Source organism: Microtus oregoni, unplaced genomic scaffold (genome assembly GCF_018167655.1).
Source record: "Microtus oregoni isolate MIOR12 unplaced genomic scaffold, Mior012 000035F_ref0000213, whole genome shotgun sequence".
Classification (NCBI taxonomy): domain Eukaryota; kingdom Metazoa; phylum Chordata; class Mammalia; order Rodentia; family Cricetidae; genus Microtus; species Microtus oregoni.
In genome coordinates, this window is record NW_024543094.1 from 22,665,288 (window position 1) to 22,689,431 (window position 24,144).

Here is a 24,144-nt window from a genome sequence, read left to right on the forward strand (position 1 = left end):
GATGTCAGAAAACTGGTGAGTTTTCAGAAAATTAGGAAACAACCTTCCTCAAGACCCAGCAATACCACTTTTGTGTATATATCCAAAGGATGCTCAATCGTACCACAAGAACATGTGTGCAACTATGATCATAGCTGCTTTGTTTGTCATAACCGGAACTTGGAAACAAATGCCCTCGGCTATAGATAAGGAAAATGTGGTATATTTACACAATGGAGTACTACACAGCAGAAAAAAATAATGGCATTTTGAAATTTGCAGGCAAATGAATGGATCTAGAAAACTTCATATTGAGTGAGGTAACCCAGACTCAGAAAGACAAATATCATATGTACTCACTCATTAGTGGCTTTTAGACATAAATCAAAGAAAATTAGCCTGCAATTCAGAATCCCAGAGAAGTTAGACAACAATTAGGACCCTAAGAGAGACATACATGGATCTAATCAACATGGAAAATAGAAAAAGACAAGATCTCCTGAGCAAACTGCGGGCATGGAGGATATGGGAGAGGGTGAAAGGGGAGGGGAAAGGTAGGGAGGGGAGCAAAATGTAGCACTCAATAAAAATCAATAAAAAATAGAATAATAGAATGAAGAACTAAACTTTGGCCCTCAGAAAAGTCCTCCTGTGTCTGTTTGTCTGTCCAGTAGTTCACCTGCTCTGCATCTCTTCAGTTTCTCTGACCTGCGAAAGACTTTCCATTCCTCAGCACCCAAGGTGAGTTCCTGACATGTTGAAGGTGTGTGTGTGTGTGTGCGTGTGTGTGTGTGTGTTGTTTCCCCCCTTCTCACCAGCACCAGAGAATTAAGTTTAACTCCCTCAGATAGAAAAGTCAAACTCTATGGCTCTGCAACTTCTCCCTGAGCTGCTCGAGGCTACAGCAGCGATAGACACAGGAGAAGTTGTAGGGAAGGGCAAGAAGGGGGAAGTAATGCAAATACAATACTTACATATGAAATTGCAATAAATAAAAATCAGTATTTCATCACTTTTGGTTCCATGTGTATGTCCATGTATGGGTCTGTGGAAGTGAGTACAGGTGCTTGTGGAAGCCAGAGAAAGGTCTTGGATCCTCAGAAACTGCAGTTACATGGTGTTGTGAGTTGTCCAACATGGGTGTAAAACTGAACTGGGGTCCTCTGCAAGAACGATAGGTGAACCATCTCTGCAGCCCTTACTTTATGTATTTGTAAAATCTAATGGTATTTGTTATTTAGCTAGCATTAGTATACAAACCACTTCTAGTATACAGCAGGATAACAATACACATCTTGACACAAACATGCTAGGAGTGTGTCCCTATTGTCCTGGTTCACTTTGCTAGGGAAATGTTTTATAGTAAGTAAATATTTTATGTATTAACTGGAAATCTCTTTGTCGTTGTTTCCTTCAAAGATAAATAAAGTACATGGTCACTTTTCTTTAAAACTCTCTTTTTATGGAGGGAAAGGCACAGAAGTAGGAGTCTGCCTGTGAGCCCCAACATGAATACTGCTCTATGGTTTATGTGGGCAACGGAGAATTTAGTAACTTCCATAGAGAAAAAAAAAGGCCAGTTTTTAACATGAACTTGATGCATATTTTCATCTCTGGCAGCATGGACTGATAAAACACATAACATTAAAAAATAATGGGCTTTTAGGCCCATTTAACAACCATGGTCAGGTACGTATTTGGCTTCATAGTTATAGGGCAGGCAATGAAAGTGGCAGCCAGCATTGAAATCACTCCAGAAGGCTCCCTGGGTCCATCTCCTCATTCCAGCGGCTCAGTGTGAGCCCAGCTCATTCCAGCAATGGCCAGCCCTCCCAGTACTCACAGGAGGGCACCCTGCACTTCCTTACCTCCACATTTATTTTTGTTTTTCTTCTTTTGAGGCCCTATGGTTGTTTTTTTTTTCTCATCCCTCCTTCTAGAATTTCCCCAGCCACATTGTTCTCAATGTCTGTCCCTCACTATTCCTTCCTCAAGGGCTTCTCTTACTGTAACGCTGCTTTTAAACGTGAATGGGGACAGAATCAAAAGAGACTCTGTAACCTCTGTGCCTTCTGACTTGAGTAAGTTTATTTCCTGCCCTCCAATCAGGGGGTCCCTATGAAGAGGTGACACTGTGATTGATATCAGTTGATATCAACTAAACTAGATTTTACTCTTGGCCTTGAACTTGAAGACAGCAAGCTGGATAAAAAAAAAAAAAGATAAAAAAATAAAAAAAGAAAAAACAAAGAAAAACATAACAAAATCAGAGCTCTATGTTAAGCAGGGGATACAAAATGCAAAATGACACCAAATTGGAAATGCTCAGGCTCTCTTAAGTAGTTTTGGAGGACACAAAGATGAACTCAAGGAGTTCATCTTCCAGGCTGTTTTATGAAGAACTGAGACCTGGGAAAGTTCTGCTGCTTTCTCTCTCCCCCTTGGGTGGGTGGGTTCCTAGACCAGCCTTCCAGGCAGCTCCTTAGCTGTAAACCTGCCCTCCAGCCAGGGGAGCCCAACCTAGACCTAAATTCCTGCTTGGTAAAGCAGGAACCTAATGGGCGTGTTCTCAGGGCAGGCAAGCGCTCACTGGGCGTGGCTTTGGGAGGCAGTGGGGCGTGACTTAGGGTCAATGGGCGGGGAGAAGGCTAGCGGAAAAGGCGAAGCGGGAGGGAGGGGGACAATTAAGGGGGAGGGGAAAGCCGACCTAGCTCAAGTTCCCAGGGGAGCAGGCAACGCACGGCAGAAGAAAGGAAACTTCGGAGCTGGTGCAGGAGCTGTGGGCCGGGTAAAAAAGGTGGGGACAGAGGCCTGGAAGTCGGGACTCGCCTTGAAAGGAGGCACGTGGAGCCCCGGGCAGAAAAGCTACTCTGTGGCTCCGCCACTTTTCTCTGAAGGTCTCCTGAGAGGTTTCAAAGACTAGGGGGCCTGACTTCAGGTGCCCCGACCTTGGAGAGATGGCCTGGATTTAGAGGGCGCTGATCTCCCCAAGTTTCAAGTCTCCCAAAGTCTTATTTGAAAGCTCACGACCCTCGGCGGGTCCTGCTCTTTGCTTGCTCGGTTCGAGTTGACTGCTGTGCTCTAGGGACCTGCTGGGGCAGTTGTGCCGGAAAGGGAGGGGGAAATGGAAGCTGGAGGCCTCCGTTCCTTGCTCGGGTTTCTTTAACAAGCTTTGACATCAGAACCCTCAGCCTGGAGCCTTTACCTTCTTGTACATACATTCCAGCACTTAAGTGCGTCTCCTTAAATCTCTTAGCGAAGTTTATGCAGCCCTGCTATTGAGTGGTGGTTATAATGATGCCTTGGGCATAGTGATACCTGCCAGGGAGAACATCTTCAAATCTCTACCGACATAGAGGAAGTTGAGAAGCGCTTAATACCTGGCCTTAAGTTTCATTTATTCATTGCTACAGAAAAGGAACCTTTGTAAGAAAAGGTCCGGGACTAGACACTCATTTGGTTCATTCCTTTACAGTTTACATAGAGAAAAAGGATGTCCAGAAGTTATCTTTGAGGTGTGTTAACAGCTCCCTTCAAAGAAAAGAAAAAGAAACAAGGAAGAAAGAGAAATCAGGAAAGGAAGAAAACCACAGTACACATTGAAAAGAAATATTTCTTACAATTTCTGACTGTTAATGGGTCAGATAACGATTTTCAAAAAGATAATTTGAATTCCAGATTCACCAAGTGTGTCTTTATGAAATTATGTTTTCATTTGTGGAGGCTGGATGTTGCTTTAGAGTTATCAAAGTTACAAAAGCCTATATAGTATTGGAATAAAAGAGCAAATGGATTTTTTATTTCTATTCCAGGATTCTGAATCCTAGGGATGTTCAAGTGCTTGGTTTTTTGACATTTAGTGAAAGTTAGCTACTAGGGGTGGTACCTGAATTCTACACTCTGATCCATCACACAGCCTTGTCAGTTAGCTTCTTGAGTATGGATGAGCCGATTGAGCACAGAATGTTCGAGCCGTGCTGCTAGAAGGTGTTAGGAGGGGGTCTGTTTTTCTAAACCAAAGTATATGCTCTCCCTTAGACTGTTTCCACCTTATATATTATAGTCTTGTCCCACCTCCAACAGAGACTTAGGTCATTCATGATCTGGAAGACAGCATAAGAATCAATTCCGGTGGCCTGGTCTGGTGGTATACACCTGCACAAGCTACTCACGAGGCTAAGGTAGGAGGATTTCAAGTTTCAAGCCAGCTTGGGCTACAGAGTAAGGACCTGTGTTAAAATAGAAAAACTAAACAGGGACTGGGACTTAAGCTCAGTGACACAGTGCTTGCCTGGCATGCACAAGGCCTTTTGTCCAACCCTCAACAATAATAAGAAAAATAAATTCATTTCAAAGAGAGAGAAAGTAGCTGCGGGTTGGAAGAACTTGGGCCTAGAATGAGTCTGTCTCCAGCTCTCTAGTCCCAGAGCTTTGTAGAAGTTACTTAGGTTTCCTAGGGGCATCGAGGTCATTGATCTCTGAATCTTGACTCAACCTAACAATCCATGGATTTATGAAAATAAGACACTGCTTTTAGTTAATGATATTTTGGTCACATCTGGTGTTGAAATTACAAGGTGGTCAGGAAGGGTTACTTTATTCAATCAATAAATATGTACTCGGCGCTTGAGTACTCTCGGGAACTGTAATGAGAGCAGGACAAATAAAGACACCAGATTCTTAAGATTATGTTCTGTTTGGGAGTGAAGGAGCCAGCAAGCAAATTAATCTACAGATACAAATTATAAGTGGGGGAGGGGCTGGGATAGATACTGATGGAGAGGGTGCTGGCTGGATTTGGTGATGGAGATGGCTCACCAGTTTAAATCCTGATGTAGGAAGACAAGAAGGACCTAAAGATAAGTGTTTCACTGACACTTTGTAGGGCAGGGGAGACATGAAAGATGCGTTCTAGGGACTTCTGGAAGGTTTCAGTGTCCAGTTCAAGATGAAGTTGGAGATCTGGTTGGGAGAGGTTATGTTGGGATTTCTGCCATTTGGAAAGGACTGTTGCTTTCAGTACAGGAAACAAGATTGACACAAAGATGGGTGTGATGAAACCCAATCACAAGCTGAGAACAAGGCTGTGACATCAGTGGCAGTGGAGGCAGAGAAAGGAAGTCACATAATCAGCGCATCTTTCCGATGTGTACCATTTGACTTAGTATTCGTTGTATTCATACTCTCTTCCCCCCATTGCTAACTCCCAGACAGCACACTGTGTTTATAACTTTGTTATTTATTCCCTCTTATAAGAATGTCTTGTACTTGAGGACTGAAATGTGTCAGAGAGACAGGATCTCCGTATGTAGCCACTGATGGTTTGGTACTTTGCTATGTATCCCAAGCTAGCCTCAAGCTTGAGTCTCCTTCCTGTGTTCTATGAGCTGGAATTTCAGGTATGTGCCACCACAGGGAGCCAAGGTACTGGGTCTTATGCCTGTTGCCTCTGCCACTGTTTCCCCCAGGGCTGATGCTCTGCTGTATGTGAATTAGACTCTTCAGGATTTGCTGAAGGGCTGGGCTTTTTGAGTACCTCAGAGCTGGATTCCATTGACCTTGCTGTTGAATGTAGGTGTGACAGAAAAGGGGAGAATCAAAGGTGAGTCTCAGTTTGCGAGCTTGAAAACTGACAAGTCGGGCTAGGAATTGCTAAAAAAGCAGGAACAATTGGGGAAAAGATAGAAGAGAAGTTCTATGTGGTAATATGTGGGTTTCATCTTTTCTTGTTTGTCCAAATACCTGACAAGAAGCAATGTAAAGGAAGATGCTTTTTTGCGAGTGGGTGGGGGCTCACAGTTTGTGGGTTCAGTCCATCATGACAGCGAAGGCATGGCGGTAGGAGCATGAGGTAACTGGTTATGTTGTGGTCACTGTGAAGAAGTAGGAAGTTGAATGCTGGTGTCAGCTGGCTCTCCCCTTTCTTCCTTTTACCCACACAGTCCAGGATCATAGCCCATGAGATGCTGCTGCCCACACTTGAGGCAGGCTTTCCCATCAGTTATTCTCCTGTGGAGACACCATCCCAGAGCAAGATTAAGATGAAGGAGATTAATTAAGCTCCATTTTGCCTTCTGAGAAGGAGTTAATTTTACCGTTGCTGCAATAAGACACCGTGGCAATGATAGCTGGGGTTCTTTTGGCTCAGAGTTTAGGATAATTTTTTTTTTTGTATCCTGGTGAAGCAGTCATGGCAGCCGGAGCCTGAGGCAGCCGGTTACACCGCAACTACAGTCAGGAAGCAGACAATGATGTCGGTGCTCAACCGGCTTCCTTCTTATATAGCCAGCATCCCAGTCAAGGGAGTGGTAACACTTGTAAGGTGAGTCATCCCACGGCAGTTTACCTAATCCAAATAATTTTGTACAGGCATGGCAGACGACTAATTGGATCAAGATAATTCCTTGTAGGTGTTCCTGAAGCCTTACCTTCTAACCAAGTCTCCATTCTTGTCAAAATGACAATCACACAAACCGTTACATGGTGTGGACATATGAAGTGGTCTAGGAATACACTTTGGTTGCCTTTATTTCAGAGACCGGAGAATTTGTTGGCGCATCCTCACTTGGGCTGCCTTACAGACTCTAGGAGGTCTGAGTACCATGTGTCCAGGAATTTCTGCGTCCTATTCACCAGATAATCTGAGAGCCGCGTGGAAGGTGCTGTACAGGGCTTTTATAATTTTTTTAAGTAGTATCCATTTCGCTGTTGGGGGGATGTCAGGCACACTGTATCCCACAGTGCCCCAGTCAGCTTCACGGTTTTAAACAAAGATAAAAAGAATAGCAGATCGATGATTTTCAACCTGAGGGTCGCAACCCCTTTGGGTCACAGGGGTCATCTAAGACCATCAGAAAACACCGATATTTACATTACAATTCATAACAGTAACAAAATTACAGTTTTGAAGTAGCAGTGAAAGTAATTTTATAGTTGGGGTCACCACAACATGATAAACCCTGTTAAAGCATTATCACAGCATTAACAAGGTTGAGAACCACTGCTTCAGATGCTTAATTACAGTCTGCAAGCACAGCCAGGGGCAAATACATGCAGACTCAATACCCAGAAAGGGTGGCAATCAAGATTCCCATTTTTATTTGGATAAAAAGGGTATGTGCGTATGTGCGCACGTGCGTGTGTGTGCTTGTGTATTGTGTGCTGCCAACTTTTCCAATATGGAGAAATGATCATGGATGAGTTGTGAAAAGACATTCCTTCCCAAATGCAGTTATCAGTGAATGCATTTCCAGAATTGATTTGTCACCAAAGGACGTTTGAAATGAATCATGCCTATTTACCATTGACTAATATTTTTTTCATACGGCTTAAAGGGCATTTAAAATACAATTTCCTGACTATCTTACTTAGCTATCAGAGAATCAGATTTGGGCTTTGCTCACTGAATCCTGTAGGCATCGTGCTCTCTTTGATGGTGACTTAAACGGAAGGAAAGCAAGGAACATTTTGCTTTGGGCAGAACCAGGATACGTTCTGAGGGGTGCGCCAGCTATAAATCCAGCCTCCCTAGAGGTTAACAATCAACGGTCTCCCCTCCTTTTACTCAGACGAGTAATATGATGATGATAAATCGCTTGGGCATGACTGCCCCGAGCACTGGTGTGATGAATTATGTTGTTCAGGGCATGACCAAAGATTCTCGATTGTCAGTCTGTGATACTCAGTATTGACAATATTCATACATAGCCTTCTGCCAATTTTTATCTCTGCTTTGCATATTAAATTCTCTGTCGACAGGCCGTGACTCTTGGCTCTTAGGCAGCTCTGTTCTTTTGAGTTCATGTAGATAGTCAGCCTTTTGTTTTTTCTGCTCCCTCCTCATTAAGATGGTGTGAGGTGTGCTCAGTTATACACAGTAAACACTGTCTTACTTTTCAGTAACTGCTATAATAATTATTATTAGTCTTTTTCACTAAATCCACAGTAATAACAGCTTATCTTACAGTGGCTTAATTGAGTAATTATTTGGTGTTTGAAAAGCATTTTGAACACAATATTGGTAAATATTATTGTTAATTTAATGCTATTTTGTCTAATTAAAAGCCCATGCCTCCACAAAGTCTTCAGTATTATTGAAAAGGCTGCTATCCTGTTATTGTTTACTATTACACAAACTATACATGTATTGATCTTTAAAATATTCTAAATATTTTCATTAACTCTTAAATCTATCTCTTGTTTTCCCCGTCACACTGCTACATGTCCTCTCTGCTACATGGCTCCCATATCTGAAAAGTTAAAGGCTGTCAGTCTTGGTCTCTAAAATCCTACAAGTCCCCACCCCTATTCAGGGAAAGTTCACATACTGTTTCTGCATACACTGGGTGACATCTGTTTAATTTTTCAAGTAGCTCCCTGGTTTACTTGGTCTAAGGCTATGCCCTCAACTGTTACCTGATGTCATCAAAATCTGTCCCATTGTGTTCTGTTGAATTGCACATGCCTGGCCTGTCTTTCCTATAGCTATCATTCTATCTATAGAACCCTGAGACTAAGGGACATTTCTGGGGCTTAGTTTAGATGGCCTCTGTTATTGATTTGCATTTCTTTGTTTGGTCTACTGTAACAAAATACCACAAACTAGGTGACTTAAAAACCAGAAATGAATTCTCTCACGGCCAAGAGATTTAAAATTCAAGACGGAAGTGTCAGCTACCCAGGCTGTCTCTTCCTGAGGCTCCTCCCTTTGACTGGCAGCTGGCCATCTTCTTCCTATGTGGTCTTTTGTCCACCCTTTGTGTGTCCTTGCCCTAACCTCCTCTTCTTACAAAACTATCCAGTCCTGTGTGTTAGCGCTACCTTGGCAACCTCATTTTAACAAAGTTCCTCTGTAAGACCCTTTCAAGAAGCAGTTCTCTTCTGATGTGCTGTTAGGAATCTAAAAGCATAGGTAGTGGGGAGCAGATAATTCCAGTGTACTATGATAATGGTCTCTCAAAATTATCACTTTTCTAGTAATTTTCTTTATCAAATATGAGCTGCTAAGTCATGGATGCAAGTCCCCAGAGCCTGCTTTATTCAAGAATTTCTCTTGAATATTAAAGGAACTTTGTGCCTGTGACTTAACATTGAAATAATTAAATTAAAAATAAAGTGACATCATTCAGTGAATGAGGCAGGATTTATGAAACAACCAAAATATGCATAGTCAACTTTATACCTTACTATCCAAACTGCAACCATTCAAATATCCTAGTAATTTGCACCATTTTTATCCAAGAATAGTCTCTAAATCAAAAATATACTTTTGTCTGTATAGTAAATTCTAGACCAGGTTGGGCTGAAACTAAACAAATAAATAGAAAAGAAAAAGAGGTAAGAAGAAATGAATGATATATACAGCCTATAGTGATGCAACATTTGATGCTTAAGGGCCTGAAGGAGATGAAGTTTGCATGCACATGTTCAGTAATTTTTATATACGAAGAATTGTTTTAGTTGTATGATTGTCAGTTTTTGTTTTGAGCTTGATTGAATTTGGGGTCACCTAGTAGACTTGCATATAAGCTTTTCTCTGAGGGAATTTCCTAAAAAAGTTTAATGAGGAGGGCTCACCCTGGGGTCCTGAGCTGAATAAAAAGAGGAAAGGGAGTAAGTGAACTAAACGTCAGCATTCATCTCTCTCTGCTTCCTGATTGTGATGCCACGTGACCAGCCATGTCTCACTTCCCCTGGTATGCCGGCTCCACTGCCATGAACTGTACCCTCAAACCATGGCCCTGAACAGCTTCTTCCTCTTTTCTATTGTTTCTGGGCAGGCCTCAGCAATGAAGAATGTAACGAATACAAACTACTAGTTGATCTATTGCAAAAGTATTACTGAAACCCTTATGCAAGACTTCTATGGGAATGGCTTTCCTTGCTAAATGTGTTTGCTTATTTTCTGTCGTATGATACGTCTATTACTTCCACAACTCAGCGCTTTTCTACTAATTTTTTGGACTCTTGGGATATGGTTTCTTGAATTAAGCCTTTTATTTGGGAGCCTGTTAATTTACCAGTACACTAACCATTGAACGTCCTGCCCAATGCTGTGTCTAAAAAGTGTCCTCTGCTGTCGCAGGAGCAGTCTTAGAGATTGACATTAGGCAAGAACGTTGATTTTCTAAAGCCCAGTCTCCTTCTGCCCTTGGCAGTGCCTGTTCATTTCTCCCATGTGTAGGGCCGAAAACCCCACTGGTCTTCACTAGTCTCGGCAGCTCTTGGGTCCAGTGTAGGTTTCCATTGATTTCTATGCTGCCTTGAACTTGACTCAACAGCACTCAGCCAAGCGCATTTTTCAAGGGTGGTGCTCTTTCTCCTCTAATGAAATTATCAGTTCCTCAGTAGTACAGCATCTTCTACCTCAGTGACGTCACTGAGACTTTGCCTTGATATTGATGGTGGCCATGAGACACAAAGGGAAGGCTCTTATGTTCGGTGCAGCAATGGCCATCTTAGCCGCCCTTTATTTCTTCTCTGCAGGATCTTTCCACTTTTTGTTTATAAATGTTTTGGGGTAGACAGAGGGAAATGTTTCAAAGTTACAGTTCCAGGTATAGAACACGCTTCTTGAAGGGTCTATACAGTTCTGTTAGTTTATATTTTTCATTGTTAGATGTGTGCCAGATATACGAGCATCCTCAATTTTGTTGCAGTGCAGCTCTTTATGCGTCTATGCTCCCACTCATTCGCTCTGTAGTATGCTCAAAGAATCTATGGGATTTTGCAGTGTATTATTGAAAAATACAATACAGTGTAATGAATGGCATTGTAGGGTACATGTATGTGTATGTATAAGATTGTTTTCATTTTATTACATTTTTGTTTGTAACATCTAACCAAAAAGTTTATGTTATTTATTGTTTTTAATGAAATAGCTACACAGCAATTTTTTGTTTGATTTTTCTGTTTGATTTTTATTTATTTATTTTTTATTGAGAAAAAAAAATTCCTGCCTCTTCCCAGCCTCCCACTCCTCTCCCCCTCCCCCCACTCCTCTCCCCCTCCCCCACTCCTCTCCCCCTCCCCCCACTCCTCTCCCCCTCCCCCCACTCCTCTCCCCCTCCCCCCACTCCTCTCCCCCTCCCCCCACTCCTCTCCCCCTCCCCCCACTCCTCTTTCCCTCCCCCCACTCCTCTTTCCCTCCCCCCACTCCTCTCCCCCTCCCCCCACTCCTCTCCCCCTCCCCCCACTCCTCTCCCCCTCCCCCCACTCCTCTCCCTCTCCCTCTTCAGTCTGAAGAGCAGTCAGGGTTCCCTGCCCTGTGGAAAGTCCAAAGTCCTCCCCCGTCCATCCTGGTCTAGGAAGGAGAACATCCAAACTGGCTAGTCTCCCACAAAGCCAGAACATGAAGTAGGATCAAAACCCAGTGCCATTGTCCTTGGCTTCTCAGCAGCCCTCATTGTCTGCCATATTCAGAGAGTCCAGTTTTATCCCATGCTTTTTCAGTCCCAGTCCAGCTGGCCTTGGTGAGCTCCAATAGATCAGCCCCACTGTCTCCGTGGGTGGGTGCACCCCTTGTGGTCCTGACAAGTTCAGGACTACAGCTACCATTGTGCTAAACTCCCACCCTCGGACATTATGGGGAATTCTTAAATGTTGTTTCTATACAGAGAATAATGCATAAAACTTTGGAGTTTTAGCCTATAAACATTGCGAAGATCACAAAGTGACTTAGTGTGTCTGACTATAATGTCTGCATCCATATTCGTTAAACCATATATCATATCTGTGTCTTTAAACAAACATTGTTTAAAATAATGTCCACAATTATAGGATCAATAAACAGGTCTGAGAGTTGAAATTGGATAATAGCTTTCTCTGCCTAGCAAGAAGTCAAGATTATATTTCTGATGAATTAAGGGCAAGGCTAGTAGTTACTTCTCTAACAAGCTTGAAAATAAAGCCTATAAGATGTTGTAGACAGTTGACAATCCTTTCCATTCTCACAAACAATATAAGTTTTACCCATCCAAGTGAAACTCGGTTCACTGTCCCATCATCTCCAAGAGTATTTTCTATTCCTATATGCTGTTTTTCAGACAACCCACTATTTAACTTAAGCTTTACCTTACTATATATGAACTTGAAACACAATGGTCTTTATTATATTTTTCCTAGAACAGAGTAAAATAAGTACTTGATTAAAACATTGTAAAATGCCCATGTACCACCTAAGATTAATTTGAAAGAGCAATGAGAAATATGTCAACACTTTTAAAACCTTAACAAAACCAAGGTGGATTATTGGCTTTTTAAAACTGTACATCAGTGTCCACTAAATAGTCAAGTGTATATTGGTTGTTTGGTTGACACCAACTCTTCAGAATAGTTTCTGTGTTTCTACTATAGTGATTGGAAATTTCTGTTCATTTATGTGTATACACACATATCATGTATGTAGGCAGATCCTAGGTCACTCTCACAGTTACTTGACAAATGATAGTGTTGAGCTGCTTCAATGGAACATTTATTTGAAGGCTGTGGAAGCCATCATCTCTCCAGGGTTCAATGGCTGACCTGGAACTCTGTAAATCAGGCTGACCTTAAATTTGCAGAGATCTGTCTGCTTGTCTACCTCCTGAGTGCTAAGATTAAAGGTGTGGTTCACCACACCTGGTAATATTCCTATTCCAATTCTCGTAATGTGTAAATATTAAAGTTGCAGAAAAGCTATAGAAGGCACATACACAACTCCTCTTCAGATACCACCTTAGAACTTGAATATGGAAGATACAAGGGAATCACCTTGTTAAACTTTTTCGTTTTGTTAATGAGAAAACTGAGGTCCACAGACTGAGGTCCAAAGACAAGGACCTCATTTAGCATAGTAACTTTCTTTATAATATTTATGGAGTTGTTAAAGTTCCAGATTTTATTCTTCTTGGAAGAAATTATGATGTATTCAGAAGACCATCATTTTCCCAATCTGTGTCTGTTTTCTCATATTGATTGGTTGTGCTTGTTAGTTTTATGTCAGCTTGACACAAGTTAGTTACTGGAGAGAAGCCTCAATTGAGATATCTCCATAAGATTGGGCTGTAGGCAGGCCTATAGCGCATTCTCTGAGTTAGTGATTGATGTTGTACTGACCTGCCCATTGTGGGCGGTGCCACCCCGGGTGGTCCTGGTCTCTATAAGAAAGCAACCTGAGCAAGTCAGTAAGTAGCACCCCTCCATGACCTCTGCATCAGCTCCAGCCTTCAAGTTCCTGCCCTGTCTTGAGTTCCTGTCTTGACTTCCTTTGATGATAAACAAGCCAAATAAATTCTTTTCATCTGACTTTGATCAGGATGTTTCATCACAGGAATTGAAACCCTGACTAAGATATTAAGTATATTAAGTTGACAGTAGCTTTTGCTAACATTCAAGATATTTCATCACTATCATTTAATATATCTTATATACCATAACTTATTGAATTGGGAAATTAATCTAATAAATCAGGAATTATTTCCATTCTAAATGGCAAGATATATTATACATAATAAATGTGATTTCTGTTCTTCTATTGACTATTTATGGGTTTAAACATCCTAAATTATTGATTTAAGGAAATTGCATGTATTTATTTGTCATGTATGTATATTTGTGGGTATGAACATTGCATGGCATGCATGTGGATATCAGAGGATAGCTTCCCATGGTCAGTTCTTCCCCACTATGTGGATTCTAGGGGTCAGATTCAGGTCCTCAGGTTTGGGGGCAAGGACCTTTACTCATTTAGCCATCTCATGAGTCCCCCCAAATTACTGATTTTTTTAACTTGCTGTCATATCTAGTAATAGAGCAAATGCTAAAAATTGATAACCAAGAGTAATAAAAGTACATTTTTATACCAGTACATTATGAAAAATGCATGAGATGAATTTACTGGAAAGAATTAGCCAGGAAATGAGATTAAATTTCACAGGATGCCTATACAAGAACCCAAAGCAGAATAGAGTTGCAAGGGCTATAAAGACTACCTATGAAGTTAAAAATAGCTTCAAAGGAAGGACAGCTAATTCTGTTTATGTAATCGGTTTATATTGCTCTGCAGCTTGTTGGTAAAAGTAACTTTGAGTACTTAGAGAATATATCTTTATCCTTACTGTGTTCCAATTAAAAAAGTGTTACTGCTTTTTTTTTGTTTGTTTGTTTGGTTTTGGAAACTGGAGTCTTAGAGTGATTCTGGGGTCTTCTGGGTGCACACAATCGTAGAAAGGGAAATTAGCCACCACCATCCCTCAGAATGCTGCAATCACTGTCCCTCAGAAGGCTGCAATGTGCCATGACCAAGAAGACAAGCAATAATCTAAGAAGCATTGCCAGTTGGTAACTATTCTACTGTTAATGTCACCAGAGACTACATATCTCAAATCTGTTCCCTGTGTTTTCAGACCCACAGTGGCTCTGAAACCCGCACATTTTTTCCAGTCAAGTTAATTTATTCATGCATCCATAAACATTTATAGAATGCCTGCTTTGGGCCAGGCATGGCGCTAAGTGCCGCTGTGACGTGGTTCCCACTTCAACATCGAGCAGGGAAAATTCCTCATGAGTTATGAGAATCTGTTTGCAATTCTCCTGTGGGGTCCCCTGAGAATACTGGGAGATTAGAGGCCCCTCCAATGAACACAATATCCTGCCAGTCCCTGCCATGTGTGCCATTTGTCATTGACACGATGATAGTCATTTTACACTGTGGTTTCAACTCAGGAAACCAAGGAAACTACGGGGGGATGGGCAGCGTTTTTCTCTATTGGACTCTTCCTCCTGGCTTGATCTGAAGCTGCACGAGGAAAGCTGTGATCTTTCTTCATCAAGCAATCAATCCAGAACAATGCAGCTTCCATTCTCTGCATGGAAAATACTAAAGGAGCATAAAGATAAAATAAAAAAAAAAGTTTATTTGGCTTGTGACACTCATAACTAGAAAGCCCAAACAGCATGGATGCAGAATCTGGAGAGGGCTATGTTACTGTGTGTGTGTGTGTGTGTGTGTGTGTGTGTGTGTAATATAAAAGTGAAAAGGTAGGGAAAGATTAGCTTGCTTGATTTGTTTATTGATTGATTGATTGACTTAATGTGGATTGTGTGACTGGGACTGTTTGTATGTGCACCGCATGTGTGCAGAAGCCTGTGGAGGTCGGAAGAAGGCATTAGATACTCTTGCAGTAGGAGTTACTGTCAGTTGTGAGCTTCCATGTGGGTGCTGAGACCCAAACCTGGGCCCTCTCCAAGAATAGTGAGTGCTTTTCACTATTGGGCCATCTCTCCAGCCCCGCTCACCCCTTTTAAATAACCCACTTTCATAGACACTAACCTACTTCTGGGAGATGCAATTCATCTGTCTTAAACCCATTTCCATATTTTTAAATGAGGGACTATGCCCCAACATGAGTCTTCAACCCACAGCACTGCTTCTAGTCTGTGCTTAGGTGCTACTGGGGCCATGTATTCTGCTAGAGTGCTCTTCTCTTCCCAGAGTTAGTGAATACAAAGAAACCATCCCGATGCTCATTACACCCATTCCATTTCTGCCAAAATGGTCATGTTTGCTCTATTCAACTCCTTTACTAGTTAGTAGATATTCCTTGTAGTTCGGGATGTAGCTAGTGGTGGAGCAGTTGCCTAGCATGCAGAAGGCCTTGGGCTTCATCCTCAACACTGCAAACAACAATCAGTTCTTCAGTAGTACCCAGCCTCTAGGTATTGCCAATCTCTTCAGAGAACATTAATTTTCATGAAAGCATTCAGCGCACACCAGTCAGATAGAAACCATGTCTATTTTCACTTTGACAGCCAGAAAGGTGCTGACCCAGTGCGTCACTATTGTTTGAATCCTCACAAACAAACCCCAACCCTAACATCTTAGGAAAGGACAAATATTGAGTCAAGGTCTGTCTGGTGACCTATTGCAGAAAGCCCTGACCTTTGGAGGAGGTGAGCTCCATATTGCTGAGCCTCACTCTTCCCTTTTGAAGCTCGTATACCACAACGACTTGGCTCCATCACAATTAATCTTGTGTGGCAATGCAGTGACAATGAGATGATTTCTCTAGAGAATCTATGCTAATACTATTAAAATGCTCTTACAATGTCAGAATGATTGCGGCGGAGCATGAGGGGACTGCGCTTATGTGATTATGATATTATAGTGATGGGCGATTACCATAGGAAACTACTAATTTAACCCTGCAGGGACTTGCATTATGAAGCCATTATAACATGAGATTATAATGACACAATAACTTGGATGCATATTCGTGATGTGAAAACTAAAAGCTAATTGGAATGCAAGTACTATTTCCATTAAATTGTAATTAAACACTGAGAGCAATGCTTGTTTAAATTTGAGATGGAGACATGCAATTCAGAAAGGAAAACTGTAGACTTTAAGAAAGAATGCATGTTGAGTATAAGCTTAAAAATGGTTAGAAGCCCATTTCAACCCTGCCTTTTAGTGCTAACTGCATGGAGTGCCCCCCTCCACCCCGAGAGCATCTCCAAGAAGTGGGATCAAGAATCCAATCTAAAGTACTGGCTCCGGTTCCCATGCTGTCACTACCACCAACTCACATTCCCAACTCTCTTGTTTCATTTCTCTTACGAACGTCATACTTTACTTTGCCAAGTAGAAGAGACTGAAGCAAATTATTTCTCACATAAAAATTGCATACGTGCATATATTCATGTATATAGGAAATCAAAAGAAATCGTGTTTGCTTATACTTTTTTTTTTATTTTGAAGTTCTGTGGATTGAACCCAGAATCTCAGGCATACTAGATAGAATACCCCTAACCTCCAAATGATCGATGTTTGAAAAAGATAAAAACAAAGGAAAAAAAGAGTTTCTAAGAAATTGCTTTTACAGGAAAAGCCCATCCCCAGAGATGACCCCCACCTACCCTGGTGCTGGAGATAGAAACAGAGAATTTTGCATGTTAGACATGCATTTTATCACAGACCTTCCCTCATAGACCTATTTTTCCATACTCACCTTTGCTCAAAATTTACATTTACAACACTTTTATAATTATTGATACTTCCTTCTCTTTCCCTTTGCAGAATCAATTTCTTCTCCAAGACAATCTAGTTGGTAAATTTTTGTTTGTCTTTTTTTCAAAACTCAGCTCAGGCTAGACAATCTCGCACGTCACCTGGGAAGTCATATTTTACTGTTAGCAAATGATGCTTGACAGAGCTTCTGCTCTTACAGGAGATGTGCAGGTGGATTCTTCAGGGTATATCAGCAACAACAGAGGCACTTACTTAACACTGCCTCCTGCTTAGGAACTGTGGCTCCTAGGAGGAGGCACTGACTTCTAAATTCGGTCTCAATCCATAATTGTTACGTGGCTTAGGTAAACACAAAACTGGATTATAGAAAAGTAGGAACATTTAGGAGCCACAGAGCCTCTGAGATATGCAACCGTGTTGGCTTGCTCTGGTGTTACAGGGACACGGAGTTGCTCCTCTCTGCTCATTCCTAATTATGACTCCAAGTGGTTATTGCTTCTTGGTTTAAATATAGTCGAGATGGGTTTTGTTATTAAGCATCTAGTTTGCATTTAGCTATGCTGAATGCTTTAGGGTTATTTTTATTATTGCTTCTTATAACAACCAAATTAAATAGGTGACTCTAAATTACTAAAGTCCTTGTTTTTGTAATTAGGAAAAGGGATACACTGCAATCCAGTGGCCACTTTGTTTCGCCCCAAGAACAGTGCAGCTGGGATTAGATTGTTGTAACAGTGTTTCTAAAATAATAAATTGTGTGTTCTTTGGAGTAGCACTTCCATATTAAAGAAGATCATGGGAACTCATTGTGCTATTCATAAGGCTTACTAAAGCAATCATGAGGTTGAGAAGTTAAGAGACTCAGTTCTGGTTTAGATTCCTGGACCTTTGAAAGAGAGAGGAAACAGTTTTCACATCTGTAAAACAAAGACATGGAATTGAAGGACCCTCATGGTTCCTTTCAGCTTAAAAGCTCTTGGGCATATAGCATTTAACATTAATTGAAACTTAAACATCTTCATTGTAAACACAACTTTTTAAATATTTAATAAAATTATCCAATATTGTAGTTGTTTTAAAATCATTGATCTAAATTCAAAACCATACTTTGCTTGGATGGCATTTCAGCATCTGACATGTTTTGGCAGTAGATTTGTGATTTGACTTAAAATGACTTTTTATTCAAGAAACTGAGTAAAATTCTTAAAGTTACAGACAAATCAAATCTCAAAAAAGAGATTAAAATTATAGTCCTTGGGTATTTTGGCAATTTTGATAAACTGGATTTTAATCTGTAATTAAAGGAACTTTCTGCTTTATAATTGTTTAAAAAATGAAGCTAAATAATTATGTCCAGTAATATTAATAGATGAATATATGATTTACAGGGTCTTAGGAGGCAATAATAAAAATGCACAAGATAAAATAATTTGCTCAATAAACCTTTCTTTTAAAGGTGGGGGGGGCGTGCGTGCGTGCACATGCAGGGAGACCAGAAGGGGGTGTTGGATCCCCTGAGCTGGAGTGAGGTACAGGTGGTTGTGAGTCGCCAGGCTCAGGGGCTGGATTTTCTTTAGGATCAGGATGCATTCTGCTGGACCATCTGTAATCCCTGCAAAACCCTAACTCTGGTTTCTCCTCCCTCAGCTTCTCCAAGATCCTTGCCACCTACCCAGCTCCATTTCCTTTCTTTCTCGCTTTCTTGATAAAACAAACACTAGCAGTACATCAAATGCTCGTCTTTCCTCCAAATCCGTTCCTGTATCAGGTGCCATGTTCTCTTAGGATAAACAGATTCTGCCACCTAATTTTTTTCCTGTACAGTTGGTATCATCTTTCTGGAAGCAGATCTTCTTTAAGCTTGTGGTTCCACAAATTCCCAGCCAGGTTTTGGGTTCTGTGTTCTCATTGTTGTGATAACTCTATACAAGCAGTCAGTCTTTAGGATGCTGCATCCATTTGATGTCAAAATGGTGCCATAAAGTTTCATTGCTTGTATTTCTGTTTTTTTTTTTAAAGACCCTGATGGTGAAAAAAAATATTGTCACAAAACAGTAACATTTGTTTTATTTTTGACTGAAGTCTTTATTTCCCTGGAAGCCACAATTTTCTCCTGGGACATTAGGGGGAGTTGGATTGAGTGAATGCTCTCAGTCTGATGAAGCATTTGCGGTTCTTAAGTTTCTTTATGAGAAATCAGTTGATTTATACAAGATTGTATATGACAGTGCACATAAGTTTGCTCTTCATAGACCGAATTAGGATCTATACCAGTATAGCAAGGGAAGAAGTAAAAGGAAGGACTTGTTCCATTTTCTAGTCTGCAATACTCCATTTTCCTGTTATAGCAAAACAACTGAAACTGGGTGATTTGTAAAAGAAATAAATCTACATAGCTTGTAGTTTTGGAAATTCAGGAGCATGACAACATATCCAATTAGTTTGGGCATGAATGTCCATGATGGTCACATCATTTGGGTGACATGACATCATTCTAACAGGGAAAGATCCGTAGTCAGAGAGAAAGCGGAAGAGACTAGGAAGGGGCCAGACTTACTTGGTGACATAACCATCATATACAGATTAACCTGGATCCCAAGAGAACTCCTCACTTGGCCCCAAGGACAGACTCTACAATAAGCCAATTCTATTCACTAGATTCCATCTCTTAAAAGCCATACCACTCCTCACATTTCCATAGTAAGGACTAGGCTCCCAATCCTAGGGGTGTACATTTAAGCCACAACCAAACCATGCCATAGGTTTTTCAACATCTAGTCCTATAATCGGCACGGTATCAACAACATAATTAATCCTACTTCTAACATAGCCCCTAACGACTAGAGAGTACCCACTCATCTCTCTGGAGCTGAAGTTTACAAGAGATAAAGGGAGGATAAGAACTACTCTAGACAGGGAAGTCACACAAGCTGCTTGTACTGGTTAGTCCTGGTTGACAACTTGACTGGATTAAGTATTGCATAGGTGATTGGTGGAACACACTGCTGGGGGTGTCTATGAGGGCCTTCCTGGAGACAGTACGTCTTACGTGCTTTGGCACAGTGAGCGAATTAATCCCTTGTAGGATTCATAATGTAATGATACTAAAGGGTGGTGGGAAAATGTAGGAAGTGAAACTGAGTGAGAAGTAACTTGAAGTTACAGTTTGCCCTGCCTCCTCCAGCCACCCCCCACCACCACCACCATCAATGCACTGTGGTGAAGAGCTACTCTCTGCCACGTACTTCTGCCGCCTTGATGGTCTACCCAAGCATACAGGACCAAGAAGCCATGAAGGGAGTTTTCTGAAATCAGGAGTCAAAATGAATCTCCACTCCTGTATATTCTTCTCCGTTTGGTATTTTGTTATAGGGAAAAGGGGTATTTAAGACCCTTCTCATGAGCAGTTACATGTCATGTTCCACAACATGTTGGGATTCATGTCCTCTATTTCCTTTCCAAGAGCAAAATGATGTATATTTTCTTTGGCACACATTTTAGGTCTTTTTATTTTTTTTTAATAAATGTTGGTCGACTCTGAAAAGACAAACCTCAGAGGTCATGGATGTGATACTATTTTTGAAGGTCTCCCAGGGGATGCTTCCAGAGGTCACAGCAGTGTGTTCTGCCTTCAGTGAAAATAAACTGTAGTTCCTCACCCTTGTCTGAACAAGAGCTCGATTCCCTCATTGCTGAAATGGGAGCAATAGTCAGTGGGTTTCATCTCAGAGCACATCCTGTGGGCTAGTCTTCCACTGCTGGGTCCTTTTCGATGACTCACCTCCGTCCCTTGCCTGCTTGTCCTGGACATTAGGAAACTTAATTAAAGTGTGCAGCGTGTCTTAAGGTCTTCAGGGAAACACCTGAAATTATTATTATTATTATAAGTAACTATTTTTATGCTCAGTGATCTCTTGAAGGTAATGAAACTAGCTCTATAGAAAACTGGAGCTATCTTACAGGGTTTTATGAAAATACCTTCATTTGGACAGTGCTATATTAATAACTGGGTTTTAAGAACTCGGAGTTGGATTGCTGGGGTCTTTTTGGTCTTTCTAAGTGATTTAACTTTTGTCATCACTAAGTGACATTTTCAGAGATCAGCTAAGTATTCAAGTAATGCTGGTTTGAGTCAGCTTGTAAGACTTAGCAGTTTGTTCTCATATGGTAATCTTTTTAACACTTTTCCATACAACAGGAAATGGAAGACCGTGCTTGTCCAAGTTGGCATGTACCCTGAAATGTCCCTGAGGTACAAAGACAGATCCTTTCGTTTCTTTTCCTAACTCCTCACTCTTGAGTTCCTCTCTCCAGTGTTCGGTCCATGCCCTGTACTGCCCGTTCAGTTATCACTCTAACGCAGGGCTCATTTTGGGCCATAACCATGTGTCATTGTGTTTCATAATGATCTAGTCATGTAGTCCATGCATGAGGCTTTCCAGGGTGCATGCAAGTCCTAATATGTCTTTTCTTGCCCATGCCAGGTTCCTTCTCCTCCTCCAGGAAGCCTTCTTGGTGTCTTTCATGTTGGCGATTGTTGCCCAGGCATACAAAACAGGATGTCTGCCTTGCACCTCTTTCCTGGTGTCACCATTATTCATGATCTCATGAATATCTTGTCAATATGGAAAGCCAACTGACCTCTCATTGGTGTTCACCACGTGCTACCACAGTGTCATGGGTGCTGTGGCTTCCTCGTTTGTCACCTTTTCATCTTCATTTTCCTTAATATCTTCCACTGAACGTGGCAAATCCTTGGCAAACATCAACTACATTTGAGTTGAAATGTATTCAGGTAAAAAAAAAATGTGTGGCCCTGGAAATCTTGACTTCCTCATGTTGTTCTTCCTATATCTTCTGAACTTCGATGTCAAGGTATCTGATATAAGTTATAGCACAATTTCCTGTCTTAAGACTAGTAATGATAGGGTCCAAAGCTCCATGGCAGCACAAAACTAAAGAGAGCATATGCCTAAAATGCATTCCATTGCAATGGAACTGAAGGATGGAAAACACGAGATGAAATATTAGTTCTTTGGTTATTGAGTGCCTGTTAGCTGTCAATCACAGTAATAGCTCAGCATTGGCATCTACATCTCTGAGAGCAGAAATCAACTCTTGTAGTTAATAGTAAAACTAGTTTCTCCCCTTCTTCAAGCATGCTATGTTGGTTGTCACACAATTGTCCATTTAGGAAGTAGCCAGGCTACCAGATCAAGAGGACAAGGGCTAGAAGAAGGCTGGCACAATCTTCAATGTGCCCTGCTCTGTCTCTTGGACCTTTTTCTGTATAACTACCCTGTTGTTGTTTTGTTTTGTTTGTATTTGTATTTTTTTTTCCTTTTTACACCAAATAGGCTCAGCCTAACTGTCTAAAACCATGTAGCTGTCACTGGTTGCTTATTAAACTCTAAATTAGCTAAGCAGAGTAGCAAATCTCAAGCCTTTTTAATCTCAACTTCAAATTAAAGGATGTGGGAAGTATCTTTTAATACACAGTTGTGCAATTGAAGCTGTGCTTCAAGGAAGACTTTAAAAATTAAACTGTCTTAAAAAGATACTACCGTGGATGGTCTAGGCTCAATACGTTGAAAACCATGAACTGAGGGGCATTTGGGAGATGGCTCAGTCAGTAATGTGCTTGCCGTGCAAACGTGAGGTCCCAAGTTTACACCCAAGCACCCACATAAAAAAAGTCAGGCAGTAGCATAGACAGGTAGTCACAGTACTGGAGATGTGGGGACAGACAGACCCCCAAGGCATACTTACCAGCCAGTCTAGAGATTCCGTCTCAAAGACGAAGGTAAAACATAATGAAGACCAGCAGAATGCATGTGTGCACATACCCACCCCGTGTGCACATACCCACCCCCGTGTGCACATACCCACCCCTGTGTGCACATACCTACCCCGTGTGCACATACCTACCCCGTGTGCACATACCCACCCCCGTGTGCACATACCTACCCCCGTGTGCACATACCTACCCCGTGTGCACATACCCACCCCCGTGTGCACATACCCACCCCATCCACATCCACCCAAGAAACATAAGTCTGAGTCACTGCTTCATTTTTCTCTCTGTAAAATCATCACAGTGGCCAGGCGTCGCCACTGTGACTTTGCTTGGTGTTCGTGCTTTTCTGGTTTACAGTTGGCTTTCACCAACTTAGTTGGGAATCAGGATGAAGTCACTTACTGTTATTTTTAAGTGTACAAAAGTCATGTATCCCTATATAGTATTGTGTGGGGCACAGAAGAAGAAGCTAGAAAGTTGTGTCTTCCAAGAGCATGCAGTGTGAAGATATAGGCAAATCGAAGAAACAAGCCTGCTTTTCAAATATGTCACCCAGAAACTGATGGAAAACATTTTTTTTATTTTAAATAATTTTTGACATTATGATTCAGGGAAATAATGTAATTCTCAACAAAGAGAATCTATTACCTGAGATTTCTCTATTGTTCGAGTTATATTAAATACTCATTCTAGGAAAAAGTGTGATGTTTTATTAACAGTTTTTAACATCTGAGGACTATATATTTATGTTGGAGTTTTTGTTTAATTGGTGCTTTTGTTTTGTTTTGTCTTCTTTATTTTGAGATAGGGTGTATTTGTTGCAGGTGTAGCTCAGGCTGACCTAGAGCTAATGATGTTGCCAAGCTGGTCTCAAACTCCAGACCTTGCCTCACCTGACTGTTAGGATTAAAAGCCATAACAGTCAGCTTACAACACCTTTTTTCTGATCCTAAGTCTACATCTATTCATAATTTTCTTATTTGGGCTTTAATAAAATTTTCTTCTTTATGTTTCCTTAATGTAAGCCATTTCTAGACTACAGCTTGGTTATAGCAAAAGCATCTTGATACCAATTGTTCCTGTGTGCAGGCACTGAAAAGAGCTGAGGACAGATAAGATATAGACATGCATGCAGAGGTCAAAGTACAATAGAAAAATAAAACAGAAGTACATTGTCTAGATGCTATCCTAGTACCTAAAACCAGCACACTACCCAGATTGTTTGAACAATGTAAAGAAATATCAGAGAAGCTTTTGATTAGAAACAACGTCCAACCCCTGTTGTAAAGGTCAGGCAGGCTAACCAGGAAGGGTGACGGATATGAATGAGCTGAGTTTACAAATTGATTTGAAAGAGGGA

At 41.2% G+C, this 24,144-nt stretch overlaps 1 protein-coding gene across 2 annotated transcripts in view; it reads left to right on the plus strand.

Moving 5' to 3' along the window:
• The first annotated feature begins 2,683 nt into the window (after positions 1-2,683).
• Pter (phosphotriesterase related) overlaps positions 2,684-24,144 on the plus strand; it is a 62,593-nt gene continuing 41,132 nt past the window's right edge. The window contains exon 1 of one of the 2 annotated variants that reach the window (XM_041630812.1): positions 2,684-2,776. The gene's annotated coding sequence lies outside the window, so the exon portion shown is untranslated. The remainder of the gene's footprint in view (positions 2,777-24,144) is intronic. The other variant, XM_041630813.1, reaches the window with a different exon arrangement.